The sequence below is a fragment of the Myiozetetes cayanensis genome, unplaced genomic scaffold (genome assembly GCF_022539395.1).
Source record: "Myiozetetes cayanensis isolate MyiCay16 unplaced genomic scaffold, myiCay2020 scf39, whole genome shotgun sequence".
In the NCBI taxonomy this organism is placed as follows: Eukaryota; Metazoa; Chordata; class Aves; order Passeriformes; family Tyrannidae; genus Myiozetetes; species Myiozetetes cayanensis.
Genome location: NW_026087620.1, coordinates 1,087,468 through 1,108,102, shown reverse-complemented (window position 1 = coordinate 1,108,102; position 20,635 = coordinate 1,087,468). Strand labels below are relative to the sequence as shown.

General features: G+C 45.8%; 1 protein-coding gene and 1 long non-coding RNA gene across 2 annotated transcripts in view; both read left to right on the top strand.

Annotated features, from left to right (window-relative positions):
- IQSEC1 (IQ motif and Sec7 domain ArfGEF 1) overlaps nt 1-20,635 on the top strand; it is a 315,606-nt gene that overhangs the window by 146,650 nt on the left and 148,321 nt on the right.
- LOC126646761 (uncharacterized) lies at nt 2,948-5,103 on the top strand. The gene is made up of 2 exons (XR_007630393.1): nt 2,948-4,194; nt 4,753-5,103. It is a non-coding gene; the product is annotated as an uncharacterized LOC126646761 (long non-coding RNA).

Below are 20,635 nucleotides of genomic sequence, written 5' to 3'. Positions count from 1 at the left end.
GCAAAGGATCACCAAGGTGTCTGTGGGCAGAGCATCTACAAAGGAGGAGAGCTGAGGGAACGGGGCTACTCCCTGGAGAAGTCTCAGGGCTGATGCTGTAATCAACTCCTTAATTGGGAGTTGACAAGAGGGAATGGCTTCAAATGGAAGGAGAGTAGGTTTAGATGGGATATTGGGAAGGAATTCTTCCCTGGGAGGGTGGGCAGGCCCTGGCACAGGTTGCCCAGAGAAGCTGTGGTTGCCCCAGCCCTGGAAGTGTCCAGGGTCAGGTTGGACAGGGCTTGGAGCAATCTGGGATGGTGGGAGGTGTCCCTGCCCATGGCAGGAGGTGGCACTGGATGAGCTTTAATGTCCCTTCCAACCCAAATCATTCCATGATTCTGTGAAGAGGAGAATATGGAAAAGGTGTAGCCAGGCTCTTCTTGCAGAGGATGAGGCAAGAGGCAACCAAAACAGATTGCAGTGAGGAAAATTCCAGTGAGAAACAAGGCAGGGAGAGAGGGGAATTTGGCCATGGTCATGGTCAAACACTCGGAACAGAGGCCAGGAGGGGAAGAGGTATCTGTGTCTTCAGCAATGTCAGTTCAACTGGGCCCAGCTGGAGCAACTTGCTGTGGTTGGCCCTGCTCTGAGCAGGGACTGGAGCACAGATACCTCCAGCAGTTCCTTCCAACATCCTGAAGCACTCTGTTCTTGGGAAGACAAAAAAAGAGTTACAAGTTTATTTTCTAAGGATTTAATTCCAAATTCTACAGTGGTGTCAGTGCCATCCCAGGCAGTGTCCTGCTCCCAGATGTGGTGGTGTATTAAAGCCTGGCTGTTAACATGGCAGGAATTGGTTTAGTTTGCCACCAATTTAAATTTCTGAAGCTGTTCTATCCAAACTGACATCCCCACAACTGGAATCTCTAAAGCAAGTGCAAATCCTGCACCTGGGTCTGTACAGGACCTGTATGTGGGGATCCTGTTGCTGGGAATGAAAATGAGCTCCTAGAGCACTAACAAGATTGGGCTTTGCATTTCCACATACACTTAATAGTATTAAATTTGGCTTTTATGCTTCCCATTTATCAACTTATAAATAGAAATCATTAGAAACAAAACCAGCAGACGTGGATGCTTTGGTCGAGCTTCAGTTTTGAGGCTTTATTTAGAAAATACGCAGAGGGATTAATTTTGTAGCCCAGAATTAAAAATTAAATTTGCTCTGAAAGAAGCAATTAATGAATGCACTACAGTGGAATCTGGAGCGTCGCTGATTTGCTGTTAGCTAATTGCTGGATGTTTTAGTCACTCCAGCAGTTTTATTTCTAGTCGAGACGATCTTTGGCATCTGTTTTGAATTGTTAATAGGGAAATAATGCATTTTTAATAACTGCAGCTATCACAGTAATCCCTGGCTTGCTCGTTTTACAGTGTTCAAAATAGAAATAATACAAGTTATCTTGCATTCTCCTATTACAAGAAAAATCCAGGGAAGCCTGAACATACTTCCAGCTAGATATTTGTCTGGGTTCCAGTTAGCCCATATGCCTCCTCTGCTTGCTCTTTTTGGGTTATTTTTGTTTGGAAATTAAAAAAATATACCAGTAATGGCTGGAACTTGGCTTCTTTGACTCCCTTTCCCTCCCAGAGGAGAGGCTTAAAAACAATGTCCTCTAGTTTGAGGCTGCAAATTCCATGAGCTGCTCTGGATTTGCTGGTGATCATTTGAATGCAGGTTTTGCATCTGGTGTGAAGGGTAAAAGTAAGGAAATGGTGGAACACCTTGGAGAGGCTTCCAGAAGTAGAAATCCTTGTATAGTCCTGTACTTCAGTTGCTTGATCCAGCCTTCATTATCATCTCAGTGGCCTCACAGCTGGAATCTGAGCAAAGCAAAGCCCAGAGATGTAATGGCATCCAGAGAACAGGAATTTAATCACCTCTGCTTGTTGTTGGAAGGACAGTCTGTTCCCAGCATTTTCTAAACACATCTCCTATGGCTTTAGACTGAGAGTAGGTTTAGAAAGAATATGAAGAAGAAATCCTTCCCTGTGAGGGTAGTGCAGGCCTTGGCACAGGTTGCCCAGAGAAGCTGTGGCTGCCCCATCCCTGGAAGTGTCCAAGGCCAGGTTGGACAGGGCTTGGAGCAACCTGGGACAGTGGAAGGTGTCCCTGCCCATGGCAGGGGGTGGCACTGGGTGGGCTTTAAGGTCCCTTCCAACTCAAACCATTCTGTGGTTCAAGACACATCTTTAAACCACCTTCAGTCAGAACTTGAGCCCATCTGGGCAGGTGGGAGGTCCCTCATCCCAATAACATCCCCCTCCCCTGTGTCACCTCAGCCTTCTAGTTCCTCAGCTGGTCACACCCTCCTGGGGGTGCAGGGCTCATTTACCATCTCAGGACAGTTCAGCCCACCCGTGGAGATGGTCCCCACTCTGCTGAAATTGGGGGGGTGGGGTTTTGGGTGTGATTGGTTTGGGTTTTCAGCCCTAATGCTGCTGTAGCTGTTGGGTGTTGAGGAACCCTCACAGCGAGATTTCATGAGGAAAGTGCCCGTGCTTGGGGATATACAGTCACTGCTATCTGCACTCTGTGGATGGATATGGAAAAGGTGATAAATGCAACTCCAGCTGTGGACAGATTTGCTTACCACTGGTGTCTGAGCATCTTTTCATCTCATGTGTTTATTTGCACTATGATTACCTTGTTCGATCATTCCTTTCTCCATCTGCTTTGCCTTCCATCCTTCTAATCTCAGATTAGACACCCTTATCATGTCCAAAGACCATTTTTAAAATCGTGAAGCTAGAGATTTTTTCTTTTCTTTTTTTTTCTTTTCCCCAGTGATACCTGTGAAAACAAAAAGATAATGCAAAGGATCTTATAGTACCAAAGAAACCCCATCATTTTCTTGCAGTCTCTGCCTGCTTAATGTTTAATCAGCACCTCTGGGAGGTAAAACCATCATTCTGAAAATACTGTACTTGTGTGAAATTTTAATGTGGGATCTTTGTTTCACCAGGTAATGTTGGGTTACGTGCAAGAAACCACTGCATGGACGATGATAGAAGGGCTGATTGTGCTATTTCTTTTTTGTGTGATGGCCTGGTGGGCACTGGAGCTGTTTTGCCACCAGAACTGGTTAACAGAGGGGCTTGTCCTCCCAGGATCCCAAGCTGACAGATGCTTCTACCTTGCATTAGAGTAGTTTGGTTTTTTTAAGTCTTCCCAAGAGCACAGTGCGAATTCTTGCACACCAGGCACGGCCAGGGAAAACTGGGAGAACTTTTTGCCTAGATTCCTGGAATGAAAAATGCCTCCTTGCAGATAAATGTGGTACTTTGAAACCCTCAGTTTGATTTTTTTCCCACTCATGAGCACTGGACCCTTCCCCAGGCTGAGACACAGAGGAAACACTTCACGTGTCCTTCAGAGAAGCATCTGGAGAGACATCCCCCACCCCTCCCAGGTCCTGTGGGAGCTTCCCAATGATCAGTCACAGGTGAAGCTGTAGCTGCACTTCACAGTCCTGTGTACTATTGACATAAATATTTATTGATGTTCTCTGCCAAAAAATGTTGAATAGGAATCTAATTTCTAAGTGAATGGCAACTGCCTTGCTGTGTAACTCAGCACATTTAAGCCCTCGAGCCTCTCTTTAGAATATACAGATTTAAAAGCTTGACAAGTTTTCTTTTTCAAACTGAGCAAAGGAGAGAGAGCAGCAATGCTCAGACCAGCAGCACAGAGAGGCAAAATACAGATGGGCAGAGCAAAGCAGAGCCAAACTGTGCCCAAATCCCACCCCAAGTCAGTGTGAGGTTCAGCTGATTATATAAGGCATCTGTGCTCACGCCCTATGGCAAAGGAAAGCTGGCATAATTATAGGAATACTTGTAATTTTCCACTTGATGCCTACGTGATGTAGGGATGTACAAACAGGGAACTGTGCCCCTGCACAACAAGGGCTTTGAGTACAATCAGGAGCTACCAGAATAGCATGAAACTCACTACTTGTTTTTTTGGATTTTCTTGTGTTTCTTCCTTCATTGTGTTCCTTTCCATCCTCCTCCTTCAGCTTGTTCTTTGGTTTAAAGGAAATGGCCCCTCGTGGTTGTTCTGGTACAAGAAGTGGCCTCTCTGCAGCCTCCTGCCAAGCCAGCATCCCTCCCTCCACCTGCCATAAAGCACTTTCTAGCATTACAGATGTAGGTATTCCAAACTGCTCCTCCTGCTGCGTTCACCATTCATGATGCTGGCAACTCCTCCTGGAGACAGAGCTCTCCCTTCCACCTGAGGAGAGGCTGGGGGGAGGAGAGAACTGCAGCCATTAATCAATGTTTCTGTGTGGAAATCAGGGGGATGTTCTGCACTTTCAGTGGAACGTGGGCAGTGAAAATACCTGTGGGAAGTTTGAAGCATGTTACAAATAAAGGAGCCATGGCCACTGTAGGCTGGTTATGCATATGGCTGCTTAATGTAAGTCTTCTTATGGGAAAACCAGAAATTGCCCTTTCAACCCAGCTTTTGACCCAGAGTTTAACTCTTCAGAGTTGACCAGGCTCGTTGGGCTGTTCTTCCCTGTGCTGGCAGTCCTGTCTCAGATGGAAATGGTTAATTGGGTGGTACTTACAGACAAGCGATGGTATTTGTGGATTTAAAAACAAAACAGAGAAAAATCTCAAGCTTAATTTTCCTAATGCTGTGCCCTGTGATTCTGTTCCTCTGTCTCTCTCTTCTTTCTTGCCCCCCCTCTTCCTTGGCAGGGAAGATAATGTTCTGCACCAGTTCTGCTGTCCACCTTCGGGGTCTAGTAGCCCATCCTCAAGATAACAGCGCCGCTGCTGAGTGTGCAGGCAGTGCTCCACCTGTATAGCCCACCTCTCCTCTCCTCTGTACTGGTGTGGATGGACTGACTGGCACTTGCATGGATGCCAGAGGATTCTGTCCTGTCACTCTGGGTAATGCAGAAGGCACGGGTTGTGCCCTCAGTGACCTCCTGTCCATGCCTTTCTACAGCTCTTCCTCCCGTCCAGTGCTGAAAACACACTCCAGCTGTAAACAAACCCCTGAAATGCACAGTTTATTTTGAACTAAAATAAACAGTTCCACAAGTCCTGGAGTGCACTGTGAGTTTTGTTGCTGTGTGGTGTGAAGGGCACGGACTGAGGGCATCCCTTCCCCCCAAATGCTGAGGAGGTGGGGTGGGAGGGCAGCTGTTCTGGGGATCTGTGTTAGGCTGTTTGAACAGGTTATTTCAAGGCTGGGGCAAACACCACCACGTGGCATTTTAGGGATGTTACCACACAGAGATTAACCCTTCTCTCTTTGCCCTGTGATTGTTCTGAGGAAGCAGCACATCTCTGTTGCAGCAGGTGCTCTCAGGTCACACCCTGAGCTCTGTTTCTTTTGCCTGTGTTTGTGCAATTCTTGTATCAAGCATTAGCAGAGCCCAAGATCATCACTGCTCAGGAACTTCTGGTGTGTCTCATCAATGACAATGCTGTTCCCAAAGCTCTGCACGAGGTTGTCATTGAAGGAATGAACTTGGAATTGGGCAAGACTGTGACTGGATAAATGAGAGCCTGGCCGTGGGTGGCCAAGTTCCCACTGCCCAAAAGGCACTGGGTTGATTTTCATCTTTCCAGACACATCCCGTGGCTCTAAAACCACGGGAGAATTTCTGCTGGTTGGATCTTCCAAACTGAAACAGTCCAAGAGAACAGTTTTCTGTGCAGTGGCATTTCCTACCCTGAGGATTGCAAGGAAGAAAAGCTGGGAGGGGGGAAAATACTCTGAAATATTTGTGACTGAGTTAAAATATTGCTCCACACTGTCTAGAGCTCGTGGAAAGGCAGAGATGGCTTGATGTAGGGTGAAAAAAAGGTATTTATTTGTAGCTGTGGCTTTGAGGACTGGATAAAAGGAGAATCATCAGGATCAAGGAGGGAAGAACTGTGAAGGCAGCTTGAGGCTCACTCTCATTCTGTGTTTTCTTCCCCCCAAAGGGATCCATATAAAACCAGAATACCGGTTATTTGCTTTTGTGTTAGGTTTGATCTGCTGTCTTTATCCTTCCTGTGAAATGTTTTCTTGTGCTTGCCTTGGCTGTGACTGTGCCGTGTCCCAGCCCTGGGAAGGGTTTGCTTGCAGAGGGATAATCTGCCTTCATGATTTTGCAGGTTTCTCTACATCCTTTATGCTCACTGCAGACTGCAAACACTGTATGGCTGCTGCTGTTCTTTGGTAGTGAATATTCCTTAGTTTCGTGTGTTTCTTGATCACTTTTTTATTACCATGTACCTGAAGAACTTCCATTCCCACTGTAAAATTTTTAAATAATGTGTGTAAAAAATTGTGCAGTGAATTCCTGGAGTTGATTGTATCCCTGGAAGTGAGCTGATGTTTACTAAGCAGGGTAACCACCGAAATGGCTGAATGTTTCTCACAATTTGGGCCTTTATAATTAAGAGTTTCTCCTAGTTGCTTCCCAAAGACAGAAACAGTAGGAGTTGGTGATATTTTGACTTGCTTATCTCCTCCCAGATGTAAACAGTGATTAACTCTCTCTCCTCGGTGAACTGAACTCTGGAGCACTATAATTATTCCCTTCCAGAGGGGAAGATTTGCCCAATCTTTCAATAACTATGTATTATCTATGTGTGTAAAGGGAAACAAAGAAGCAGGACTGCTATTTAACCGTGCAGATTAACCCTCCAGCTCCGGGTGTCAGCCCTTTTTCCTCCTAGAGACAGCACTTGATTATCCTAAATGTGGTTGCAGTTAATGATGTGTCTCAGGAGAAAATGAAGTCAAAGCCTGACCAGTGTTATTGGCTCTTACAGGACACTACCAGGGGGTGTTTTCTATCCAGTGGTATTCCAATTAAGGGTAAATCGTGTCATTAGGAGTTGCTGGCATTTGAAACACTTTGAGTTTGTAGCCAGAGTATCATTAAATTGTGGCATTTACTCTTGGTGGAGCACAGAGAGAAGCTGACCTTCTCTGAGGCGCTGCAAGTCAGAAATGCAGAAGTAAACATTTTCCTGTTTAAATAAATGATGTCTGGCTAAATAAAACATGCTGTGAATCTCAGGGTTTAGCAGTGGAGCCTGGTAGGGGCTCTCTTAGTTAACCAGAGTTAGAAATAATGACCTAAATGCTGCTTGTTATTATGAAACAGAGAGAGGTACCAGAAGAAAAATTCCCTTTTTCTTCTGATTCCTCATGAATCTGCACTGTTTCTGTGAAGTGAAGAGTATCTTTTTGTGCTTTCTGGTATGGAAGGTGAAGTAGAAATGCCTTTTTACTACTTTTATAGACCATTTCCTTCTTCCATGAAGCCCAAGGACTGAAGAAAAGCTGCTGCTTTGGGGAAGTTCAGTTGGGGAATTTCTCCTTTGGCACCTTTTGGCACTTGCAGCATTTAGGATCAGGCTGTTCTGGTTTTCTTCTGCAATGTGGAGTCCTCCTTTGCAAACACGTTCAGCTCTTACGTGGTTTGGCCAAAAATGGGTGGGTGAGGCTTCAGTTTTGCTGTTATTTTCTGCACATGTTTTATTTCCTCTCTGTAACTCATTGTGGGAATTCACTGAAACAGCTCAGAGCAGTGAGTGTGGACACTTTGGGCTGGAATGGGATGAGTTTTTATGCACCACTAGATGGAGAAAACAACAACAACAAAAACAACCACCAAACCCACAAACAAATAAACCCACCCCACCGAAACAAACCAAAAACAAACAAACACACACACACAAAATAAAAACACAAAAACCACACCAAAACCACACACACAAACCAATTCAACTATGATAAATTAACAGATTCACCTCCCAAAGTAAACTTTAAGTAGCTGAAACAAAGAATTATGTGATGTGAGGAGAAGGAATAACTCCCTGAAAACTGTAGAAGGGTGAAGATCTCAAGCATGAATGCAGTCAAGGTTCTGAGATGTTTCCTTAGCCAGACCACCAGCTGAGTCATGGAATTATGGATTGCCACCAGTCCAAGCAACTCAAGGTTCATAACGAGTTTGAATTATAGAACGGTTTGTGGCTGGGGAAGCTCCTTCCATGAGCAGGTGCCTGGGGATGGCAGTGCATTTGAGGTCATTGGCACGAGGTGGGGACTTGGCTGCTCACAAGTCACTGCCTGAAAAGGCTGAGGCCCCTCTGGAACCCCCCACCCACAGCCTTGCAAAGGGGACCTTCACCTGGTGGAATATTCACTTGCCAAACTGACCATTTCCAAGTGCAGCACTGAGTCTGTTTTCACCTCGGATACCGAAATGGAGCAGGGACTGGAGGAAAATGTAACTCCAAAAATCCATGTACCCGCATCGCGGGCAGTTCTTGTTATCTTGGCGTCGTGGCAGGGCTGCGAGTGAGGCGGTGCTGGAATTCTTGGGGTTTTGCAGGAATTGGCTGTTTCCTGGCGTGGTTGCTAGAGGGAGCTCCAATGCTGCCTGAACCGAGGCTTTCCCGGTAAATCCTCACATCCATGGCCTGGTTCAGTCCAGGCAGCTGCAGGTGTACTTTTGCTGGATGTACTTTTGCACTCCGTGGACACTGGAGCTGGGATATGTGGATATATATGCCAGCATCCCCTACAGTCAGCCGTGTTCCTGTGTTTTATAATTGTTATCCTAAATGTTGCTTGGAAATGTTGTCATTATTACCTGTTGGCCTGTGCAGTTTGCTCTGCCTGCACCTTTCTCGAGCTGGAATGCACGAGGTGTCCCAGGGAAGGTGTGGGTTTAACAATCCATGAAACCCACGTGGGGTGTTTTACATCCCTCTGTCTGATGGGTATCTAGGAAGGAGTATGAGAACAAGACAAAGGTACAGCAACACCTCTCCCAGGCTCCAGCAGGTTTTGACAAGGAGCTGACCCATCAGTGATGTGTAGCAGGTTTTCAAATGAAGAAATTGATAATTACTATTTTTGAAAGGCATGAAACTATGATTCTATGAATTTCAATACTGCTGGATAGATGTTTCTGCTGTCAAAGCAGCAGAAATTCTAGTTTTACTGTTCTACCTCTACTGAAGTAATTTGTAATAGTTGAGTGTGTCACACCTGTATTTACAAGGTGTTTGGTTTCTGAACCTTTTCTCCCATTTCTCATGATATGGGTTAGTGGGCATGGGGGGATTTAGTCAAAGGTTGGACTTGGTGATCTGGAAGGTCTTTTCTTTCTGTAAAGATTCTGTGCTTCAGGTGGGTTTCCCATTTTCTGAGGACTCCACAAACTGCTGCTCAGGGCAGGGTTGGGGGCTGTCAGGGGCTGAACCATCAGCACAGCCAGAGCCTGGAGTGGCTCAGCTGAACAGCAGCAGGGTGGGTTACCCCCCTTCCCTCCCCTGCTGCTCTGGGAAGGACCCTCTGCCCTCCTGGCAAAGGGAAAGGGGCTCTGGGGGAGGGCAGAGTCGCCCCAGTGTGCTCGTAGGGTCCGGTTCCTCGCTGGGATCTGGGTCACTCGCTGTGGTGGGTGACAAAAACGGAGAGATAAAGAGAGACAGAACTTCACTGAGCCCATCCACGAGGAGAAACGTCATTAATGAGTTCAGGGAGAGTTCTTCTGGCTGTGTCTGGATCCAGTCCAGCCTCCTGCTCTCAGCTACTGGCTGACCTTTGGTGACTCAGCCCTGCTGCCCCATCCAGCTCCCTCCCTGTGACCTGGACAGGGCCAGCCACTGACCCTCCAGGGAGACCTTGGGGACCTTCTTGGGGATGGGAGGGACTCATCAGAGCAAGTTATGTTTGTTTTTAACAACAGAACGTTACAGGGTCAGGAGGAAAGGGGAGCTGTGCAGATATCAGAGCGAAATACAGAACCACTGAATGGTTTGGGGTGGAAGGGACCTTAAAAATCACCCAGTTCCATCCCCTAGTTCCAGCCTCAGTGCCATCCTCCACTAGACCAGGTTGCTCCAATCCCAATCCGATGTGTTTTGGTTTCCACAGTAAGTGCATAGCAAGCATGGGGTACTCATTAAAGCCTCTCCGACATAAAGATGCTAATCCAGGAGGAATTTCAAAGCCCCTGATGGGTATGGCCCCTCCTTTGTGCCCAGCCAACATCTTCATCTGCCATTTATGGTCACCTGGGTCATTTCTGTAAAATACAGGTGTTTCTGTTTTCCCTTTAGAGTTGGGGGATGAGATTTGAGAAAACTTGAAAATAGTTATCTGTATTTGCTAAGCAAGCCTGGGAAGCTGGAAGTTCAGATAACCAAAGGCCACTTCTTTGATTTGTGTTTACTTTCCATATTCAAGCGAAAATTTGCACACAATATAATGAAAAATACGTCCCTTTCTAATTTCTGGTGTTTCAGGCAAGTCCTTTTTTTTCCATACCCATTCAGATATTTTGCTTTCTTTTTTTTCCATGTTATTTGTATGCTCTTTGGCCTTTAGTGATCTTTGGCTGATGCATTCCTAGAACAAATGCCTAAAATCAACCCAGTTTATGACCCATTAATGTAAGCATTTTTTCCCTAAAGAAATTATGTCACGTTTCATTCAGCTTGGAATTTTTTTCCCCCCCAAGCCAATCACTGGAGCATTACACACCTGAAAATGAGATGATAGTCTTGAAATCCATCTTGCTCTCTTCAATTAAATTCATCTTTACGGAGAATTCAATTAGTTGTAATTGCTATTTTGTGACAAGATTTTGCCAGGGGGCTGGTGTAGTCAGATAATTAATCTCCATCAGGAAATGTTACTTAAATAGTTTCCCTTTGTCACCCTACAAGCAGAGTTATTAATCAGGTGACGTGTCTGACACGGGGGAGCACGGGCGGCTCCTGGGTGGAGCAGATGTTTCTGACAAACAAGTTTGTTTGCTGTGGGTCACGGGGTGCCTGATTAAAGCCATTTTGCTTTGTTCTTTGTTTAGTGGGGCAGCTCTCAGCTCTCAGCTGTGCCCACCACTGTCAGGCTGCCCCTGGAAGCCACCAGAGTTGCTGCTGGTGCCTCCCGTGTGGAACTGAGGTGCTCTCCAGGACGTGCCTTCTGCTTTATAACCAGGCTTTATTAGTGAAGGATCTTCTAAAATTGTCTTTCTTACTGATTTGGGGCAGCTCAGTGAAAATGTATCCATAGTGGATTGCAAGGGAGAGGTGGGCAGTGCTTGGTTGGGTTAGTTCGGTGCTTCAAGGCGTGAAGATGCGCAGTGCTACGGCAAGGAAAACCAGAAAACAACTGAGTAATAGGCACTGTCAGCTCATTTGATATCTTTCATCAAAGACTTAAGGATGATCAAAGAGATAAGAGGGGAGGCAAAGGTTTAGGTGTGCAGTGGAGCAGCAGGAAGCCCGTCACCTCATGGTGAGCTTTGCTTTCCTGTTCCATCAGACACTCGTCTCAGCCACAGCACTCAGTCCACCTGCAGAAAGCTTAGCCAGGAGGAGGCAGATTTGGGAGGCAGTTTTTGTTAATCTCCATGTAAGATCTCCATGCTTTATCTGTCAAAATTGGAGTGTAAAATTTGGAGCTGTGGAGGCTCAAAGTGGGAATGAAGTGGTGCCTCCTCCAGCCAGATGGGCAAGTTCCTGCCTGGTGTTTGTTGAATCTGATTCTCTGATATGGAAGAGTTAAACGGTGAAATGGTCTTTGGGTAAAATTAAAGAAGAGAAAGACTAATTTAAAGCTTACTTTGACATTTTCCTTCCATGTTCTTTTTGTTTTGAGGGCTTTTCCAAACAGTTTCAGCATTGTGTATATATACATGTATGCACACACGTACAGCAATGTCCAGGTAGGATTGGTCTCCAAACACATCCAGCTGCATCCAGAGGGCAGCCAGGACCTTTGGCCCTCTCAAATGCTTCTGGGACTGCATATTCTGATTTCTGGGGTCTCACTGAAGCTGTACTAGTTCCCATGTGCACAAAGGCACTCTGGACTGTTCTGCTGTAGATACTGTCTGGAGCTGAGGGTGAGTATGGGAAGCACTTGTGAACTCTGAAGTTACGCAAAGCACGTGGTCATCTTCCTGTGGTTTCAACTACTCTTAGTATGAAAAGGCAAGGGAGTGGAAATTATTATTACAGTAAGTAGACAAAAGTAAACTGCCAGTTAGCTGAAAAATCCTGTTTCCTTTCTGTTGAGGAGCTTCTGTGCAGTTCCCCATCCTGCTCTCAGCACACACACCACTAACCCCTGTTTTGTCAGACCTGCTGATGTAGCTCCAGTTGGGTTTGTTTTTGGATCCTGTGCTAGTTTGCTAATAGCATGTTATTTAACTCAGGTTTGTAAGCCTTTGCTCCCAGAAAACAATGATGCTTTTAAAAAATCTAACCCTGGTTTCAGTCGGTAGGTTTGAGCCTACAGAGCAGTAGGATCACTGAAACATTGACTGGGCATCTGTGGTGATAAAAGGGTGGTTTTCTGTGTTTGAAAGAAGCATCATAACCTCTGACAGACTGCTACAGTGCACTAGAATTTAAATCATTGAATCTGCTTATCCAAAATATCTCTGTCAATTTTTCTTTTCAGAAATGATGGGATTAAGGTAATGGATGCAGCTTTACTGAATAAAAGGGGAACAGCACATGGATTGTAGGTCTTTGAATCCACTTAACAGCATGTGCAATTCTGTACATTTCCTGGGAAACAAAAGGGTGATGCTCATTGATCTATGGTATCCTGTAATCTGCCACTTCTGTGAAATGCTGGGTGATGACAGAAAAACACCCCCAACACGCAGGGAAATAGCCATTGATTGCAAGGGGATGTATTGAAGCAGCCTGAGAGTCAGATGGATTCTGAAATCGTAATGCTGATGGTTCTGGAGAGCTACAGGAACGGATGGCTTTGTCATGGTACAGGATAAATGGGCTTCTGGCAGTGCAGCCTGGGGCTCCTGCTGCCCCTGGATCTGTGCAGGGGAGTCAGGATCCTCTTCCAGCCCCTGGATCTGTGCAGAGGAAGCAGGCTCCTGCTCCAGCCCATGGTTTCCCTGTGTGCACTCTCAGGATGCAGATTGCAGCATATGGAAATGCATGGGATGTCTCAGCACTCACTGGGGATGTAAGGGCTGCTGATGTGAAGGTGAGAACCAGACCCTGAGCCTGTTAACCAACAGCAAAAGTGAAGTGAAGGCTGTCCCTGAGCCACTCCTGAGGTGCAGCCTGTGCCAGCAGGTCTGTCGGGCTGGGAGCTGTCAGAATGTTCTTACTTACACGTGCAGCAGCTACACCCAACAGAAACAGTCCCAGTTTTAAACTGTGAGGTCACAGTATCTGCTTTTAGACTGCAGTGTTTTGTGTGTGCTCATTTTCATACTCAGCCCGATGAGGATTTTATTCTCCACGGCATCACTTGCACAGAGCTGCTGCCAGCTGGTCTGGGAGGGCAGTGGTAACACTGGAGCTTGCAAAAGGACACACAATATCCAAACACGTTCTAAATTACACATCTCTTTTAGGTTTACTCAACAGCCCTTGTTTGCTGTTATTTTTCAGTCAGGTGATCTCCAATGCCATGCAAGAATCCTTGGAGAATTGGGATCTGTGTGGTTCCTGGGTGGATACTGGTACAGGGGCTTGTTCAGAGTGTTCTTCTGTCTGTGCTGAGGCTGCTGGGCTGTGAGGGAGGTGATTGATTTTGCTCCCACTGTGGGGGAGCAGTCACTCAGAAGGCAGCAGTTGGCCTAACTGGGTTACAGTAAGTGCTTAATTCACAGTAATCAAGGAACTTTACCCATAATGTAAATGTGTTTTCAGATTCATGGCTCTCATAAACATCACTTTCTTTGCAGATGATACACAAATCAAAGAGGGAAAGGCCAGGGACACAAAGAGAACTTTTAGGGGAGAGTAACTTTGTCCAGCCATGTTGTTGAACAAGACATTTTCAAACACTTCTGTTCTCAGATTACATTAGCAGGCTGGACCTTGGCCTCACAGGGGATTAAACACGGATCTGGAAGCTTTAATGTCTCCAAACTGAGTTATATACAATTGGCTGCTGCTCTCACATCGGGCTTTCTCTTCCTTCTTTGGAAAACCTCAATTCCCACGTCGCGTGTACGGCTTGGTTTTGTTTTCATGGTTCTAAACTCGAGCTGCAAATAGGAGTGAAGCTTGTTAATAAACATCTGATCTTTGTGTAACTCTGGGAATAAGTATAATTTAAATGATGGGCTTTACTTCCAACAAAGCCAAAACCACATCACTGCAATGTTTGAATATGAAATCAGTTCCTCTGGCGAGATAGCACCTTGAAAAACAACGCTGATGAGATGGTCAGCAGATAATAAATTCTAAACTGCTTGTTGTCACCGGGGTGGGACCCTGATAAAGCTAATTTTTCTCTGAGTTCAGGGCTGGGGGACTTGCAGCTCCTTTGGAAAACCCAGCAGAAGGCTGGACAAGGCAGACACAGTGGATGAGAAGTCTATGACACAGCAGTGAAGGCCATTAACCTGTAGGTGTTACAGCTGGAGATAATCAAGTTGGTGGCAGTTTTTTAAAATCAATTTTTCTAGTAACATTTTCACAGAAATTAGATAATTTCTTGAAAAAGAAACTTCTTCAAGTGCCCATGTTGTTACTCCTGCAGGCTGCTCTAGGAATGCAGGCCCCAACTTTGCAAGCACAAACTGGGTTTTATTTAATATAATTCTGCTGTCTCTGCACAGAAATTCAATTTTATTTTTGCACAGTTTTCTGAAACTCATGAAGCCAGCTGAGCTTGCTAGCCTGGCTATTTCCTCCTGGCTTTTAGGATCGTGTTGGGCTGGCTTTGTTTCCGAGACATTGATTTTCTTAGAGATTTAAAATCTCTTTGAGATACTGGGATTATGTTTTGATTTAGAATGCATGTTGTAAAAATGAGTGTTTGGGCACTCTTCTGTGTTAGCAACCTGGGAACAGGAGCTGTGTTCTGAGGACAGGCAGCATGAGCTTCCCAACTTGGAGCTGGTTTCCATCCCCAATGCTGAGAGTGCTCTGGACCCAACAAGGGATCTAGAGCATTCCCAGCATTGGGAATGCAAGTCATTCAAACCCCAAGCAAGGAAAGCTTTTTCTTTCCAAGAGCAGCATTAAACACGTGTTTAAGGACTTTCTTGTCTAAATGGTTCTCTAAAATATTTGGAACAAAATGTGCGAGAAGAGGAAATCAGAAGCAGGAATTTCCTTGGTGTTCTCTGAGCTCCTTGCCTGTGAAGCTGCCTTTCCTTTCCATAGGTGAGCAGTGCCAGTGCTGTCCAGCAGAGCTATTAAATTGTCTGTCCAAAAGAAAGGTTTAATCTGAACTGAGTTTCCAGGGTTTCTTCCAGATGACTGGTATCCAGTGAGGGATGTTTCACTGTGTCCTACTTCCCCACACGATCCTGCAGAACCCTCTGGAGTTGGGCTGCTCTACTTTTAGAGACAGGTTTTGTGAATTGGATGTGTGTGAGAGCAGCTGCCAGAGGCACTGCAGCTTTGCTGGGAGCTCCTGCCCCTGCCTCTCACCTGGTACAGGACTGCAGTGCCCGTCCCAGGGAACGGAGCCGGCACTCGGTGCACACAGTGGGGTGGAATTCGGTGCGTGCTGCCCGGCTGATGAACAGTGCTGCAGACATCGCAGCAGGGCCCCCAGCCATATATCCATCAGATTCCTCCTGCCTTCTGGGAGGAGACCAATCTCTTCCATAGTTCCTGGTCCATGATACTGAAATGGGAATTTCCCACAGGAAATTGTTGTTTCCTCAGGGCCATTTGTTTGGGAGATCAGGACTGTGTGACAGAACGAGTGCTGAACTGGCAGTCACTGGGTTCCTTCAGGGGGCTTTTGGGAATGTGGCCCCCCTGATGGCTTGGCAGATCTCTGCCAAGGGATATGAAGGGATGATTTTCTTTCATGGCCAATGTAATGGCTGGAATATCATCTCCAGTTTGGTTTCTGAGGGAGGGGGTTGAGTATGATCCTTCTGTCACCTTCTTTTTGCCTGTTGGGATTAGAAGCTCTGGGCTTACCCACCAAATGGAGCACTAAGACTGGGATCCAAAGTCAGACCATCCTCAAGCAAGGGTAAATATTTCCATTTAGTGAAGCTGCACTTTGGAATATAAGGAAATAATTTGGTCCTCTTTTGTATGTGAGCACATGGACTATCACAGCATCAACCTGCACTGAACAGGTTTCCCCTTCTTCCTTGTGCTGCCAGTTCGTGGGAAGAAACTGTGCCAAGCAGCAATTATTCACTGAGCAATACCCAGCACAGAGTTATAAATATTTAATATATTATTCTGCATTCCTTCCCTCGGTCTGAGAAAGATGCAGTGCCACGCTGCTGCTCTCACCAGAGGTCTGACAGAGCTCAGAATTGCCTTTTCCCTCCACACACACACTCTGAGTTGCTGTTTGCAGACAGAATATCTTTATATTTTGATGCTCCAAGTGAATTTCACTTCTTAGCCAAAAGATGATATATTTAAGCAGTCTTTATTTGGGATCAAGCTGGGGGTTTGCTTCAACTGCAATTATTTAATCTGTCACCACTGTGCGTTTTCACGCCAGAAGAATATCTTGGCTTTTCTCAACGTGGATATTTTTCTGGCTGCTTGCACGATGTCTGCATGTGCTGCGTGGTTATTTGTAGCCCCTGCCAGCAGTAGATAGGCAGTGCTGGCCTCTCCTCTATCCTCTGCTTCACAGCTAATGAAGCAGTCGCAGCCATCTGCCCTGATGGGAATGGACTGTTCCTGCCCCAGCTTAGCATCATTCACTCCAATTGAGCCTGGAGGGCTGGAGGCTGCCCAGGGGACCCTGAGGAGGGGAGGCAGCTGCACTGAGCCATCACACTGGGGGGACCCTCACAGGATTACCCACTCAGCCCAATAAGAACCTCCATATAACTTTGCCCTCCATCAAGAGTTAACAAAGGTTTAAAGCATGGACACGATGCTGGACTAGAAAATTACTTTTCCTGTTTATCCTTCTCAGCAAGAACGTAGTTCAGTGTGGTTCTGTTACGTTGGAGCTTGCTGCAGTCACACTGACATCTTCCAAATGTCTCAATGATTCACATTGTCACTGCTCACACCGAGGGACAGAGTGGTTTAAGGTCTGTCTGTCTCCCAGATCAATAGCACTGCTCGTGTGTTATCACAGCTAAGCAAAGCACCATTTGAGACTGTCAGCTCACAGTATTCACTCCCTACCCCTTCTGTGCCCGTACAATATAGGGAGATCCATCTTAGACCCTTCCCAAAACAATCTTCAACTATGCTGATTTTTGAACTTGTGAAAAACCTTTGCCTTCATCACAAAAAAGCAAAATAAACCCCGACTTTGTATCACTGCTCAAGGTACCAAGAGCTAATTGTGCCTTTCACTTGAACCTGCTAAAACATTGTGGGATCAGATTTTTCAGACGCCCTGCTGCTGGGAATCCTGTACCCTTGGGCTTGCCCACCACGTAGTGCCAATACCAGGAGTCAGAGCCCGTGGCCTTGTTTTGTGCTTCAGGGCAGAACTCTTGCCTAGAACTGTGGTTATTCTTTTGTTTGTGGGTACCTAAAGCCTGCTGAACAAGCCAGCAACTGTCTGAATTTTAGACCTATGACCTCTTGGTAATATTTGTCTTTTGTCCTGCAGCAGTGGGCTGGTTGTGATTCCTGTGTGACAGATGGACACGGCAGCTCTAGGCGAGCTCATCCAGGACTTGCGTGCACCCATACTTTGTATAATCCTTTTAGCCCTGAAAGCAGTTGTTATCACCACCAATTACACACATTCTCCAAGTTTCATGCTGCCCACATTAGCAGTAAATCATCCCACTGGGGGTAGCCCTGTGTGCCCAGTTCAGTTCCAGTTCATGCCACGATTCCTCTAAAATGTCAGGAATTCACAGGACCAAGAGATGTCACTCGACTGACTCATCAGTCAAACTGGGACACATTTCCTCAACTCCTCACCTAGAAGGGCCTTGCAAACTCCATGGAAACAAACTGGAGGCACAAAACAGCTCCCAGGGTGGTTTAGAGCATCCCTGATAATACAGAACAGTTGTGCAGTTTGTGTTCTCTGTGGTCGTGCTCTGTCTTAGCTCATTTTCACTCAAAGCCTTGGGCATAGTTCCACAGTTCAGAGTACTTTGAGTTTTCTTAATATCTTTATTAATACCAGTGGAAATGGTACATATATAGACAAGTCTATTTCATTTTAATAGTATCCTTTTAATGGCTTTATCATTAGCTAGTGTGTGTACTTTTTCCTGGGCTACAAATGTCCTGAGTCAGTGCTCATTAGGAATAAACAGGATTGTCAGATCTTCCTGCTCGTTTTCTTTAGAAAACTTTCTTTAATGCTTTTCTTTAATGCTTTTATTCTCCTGTCCGGCTAATTTGTTAAAAAGCAAAGCAAAACAAACAAAGCTTGTTTTGAAGTAGCTTAAAAGAGATATATTTTCATTCTTCCTGACATTTGTGAAGTGGCTCAGTGTACAATGAGATACTTTGTTTGCTGCAGCTTAATGACATTGTGTTCAGAATCTGGGTTATTTTTATGTTTTAAATTAACTTTCCATCTTTCAGCAATTTGGAAAGAAACCAAAAGATCTAAATGGGACTTTAGCTGGAAAGAAAGAAGGGGAGTGATTATGTGATTACACTAAAATAATTCTGTAAATTCAATAAGAGCAAACTGATTTTCTGTACCCCAAATACAGATCTTTCAGTAGATTTTAAACTTGATTTCTCCTGGGTGTTTTTCTTGGCCACTGAACTTTGGTTTGCATGTTGTCAGACCCCTCCTGAGGATTTCCACAGAGCCAGGGCAAGTCTGTGGGTGGGTGGCCAGGTAAAAAGGCTGGGCTAGAGCATTTCTGGGTGTCTTGGTATCCATCTTTCTCCCCAGTGGTCTGTGTGGGGAGCTCATCCAGGGGTTTCTCCAGCTCAGCTCCTGTGGCTTTTCCTGGTTTTGATACTGTTTCCATGTCTGATCTTCGTGTAAGAAAACCAGTTCTAAGCCTTTCTCCCTGGGGCTGCTTTGATTCAATCCCTGTATGGACCATCCAGTAAGAATTGGACTGGATGATCCTTGTGGGTCCCTTCCAGCTCAGAACATTCTGTGACATCAGTTCTTCATTCCTGTATTTGATGGAAGAAATTGTGCAAGGATGGGAAGTTTAGACTGTAAGATACTCCATCATCTGCCCGTGTCCTCCTCGATGGACTCCCTGGCCCTGGGGACACAGCCAAAGCTGCAGTGGGGTCTCTCCATCCCTCAGCCCCCCATGGGTGCCCACCATGGACAGCAGATGAACTCCTGGAGCCCTTCCACGCCCCTGGTGCCCGTGGGACTCTGTGGGCACGCTGGCAGCTGTGGTGGCTCTGTGCTGCCAACCCCCAAATCGATTAGATCTGCGGCTTCCTGTGGTTTGGCCCCTTCATCTGCAGTTACCAAGGACACAAACAATCAGCAATCACACTTTGAACTGCTTTCAGCAGCAGCAGGGAAATTTCGAGAACACTGTTTTGGTAGAAATAACCTTTCAGCCGTGCCTCAGCATGGACAGCCCCAAAATTGCACCAGGGGAGGTTTAAATTGGCTATTAGGAAAAAGTTTCTTCGCTGAAAGGGTTGGCACGCCCTGGGAAAGGCTGCTCAGGGAAGTGGTGGAATCACCATCCATGGAAATACTCAGAAAACGTGTGGATGTGGTGCTGGGGGCTGTGGGTCAAGGGTGGACCTGGCAGTGTCACACTGATGGTTGGACTTGATGATCTTGGAGGTCTTTGCCAACCTTGACGATTTGGTGATTTATGATGGGTATTTCTGCTGTGGGAACTGTGCTGTTCCCTGTGCTTTTAAACAGATTTATGCCTCTCCTGACTGCAGGGTTTGGGTGCTGGGGACACCCTGGGTGTCTTGCATTCAGAAGGAAGACTAAGGATCTTTAATGAAGCTGTAATCCTGCTCCTCGGGCCTGGGTGAGAAGTCCCCGAGGTCACCACGTGCTCAGTGTCAGTTGCACCCCAATCAAGGTTGTGCGGGGTGGAGGCTAATTACTGCTCATTAGCATCTCTAATTTATGCACAGCCCATCATCCCTGCACAGACAGGGTGTCTGAGAAATATTTATTTATAGTAGGAAGGGCCAAACTGTGAAGATTTTTTAAAACCTGTGTTAAAAAGCAAGGCAAAAAGTCCCATAGAGTGAGCCAGGCTGGCACTTCCACAGCACACTGTGTTGAGCAGGAAACTTAATTATAAGTAAATTAGGTTTCCCCTTTTCAGTTGTTAAACCAACAAGCAGCCACAAAGCCGACATATGTGAGCCACCCCCTCAAAATTCAGCGCTGTTCACAAATCTTGAACTGTACAAGCAAACAAATTACAGGGTGCAATAAGCTCCCAAAAGCTATTTTGAAGCTTTAGTGCTCTAGTTAAAAGCTATTTGGACAATATGGTTTGTTTCCATTCCTGTACAGCTGATTCTTGCTGTGTTTGTGGCCTCCTCCCTTCACACCACCCTGTTTATTTTGGTAAACACATTAGTAACCTTGGGACTAACAGGAAAGATTTGCCATTGATTTATGAATAGCCACTGTAAATATAATTAATGCAATTCCCATGTGAATGTTATGAACTTCCACAGCCCATACATATTTCTGGCTATGTGAGCAAAGGTTGATCTATGGCTG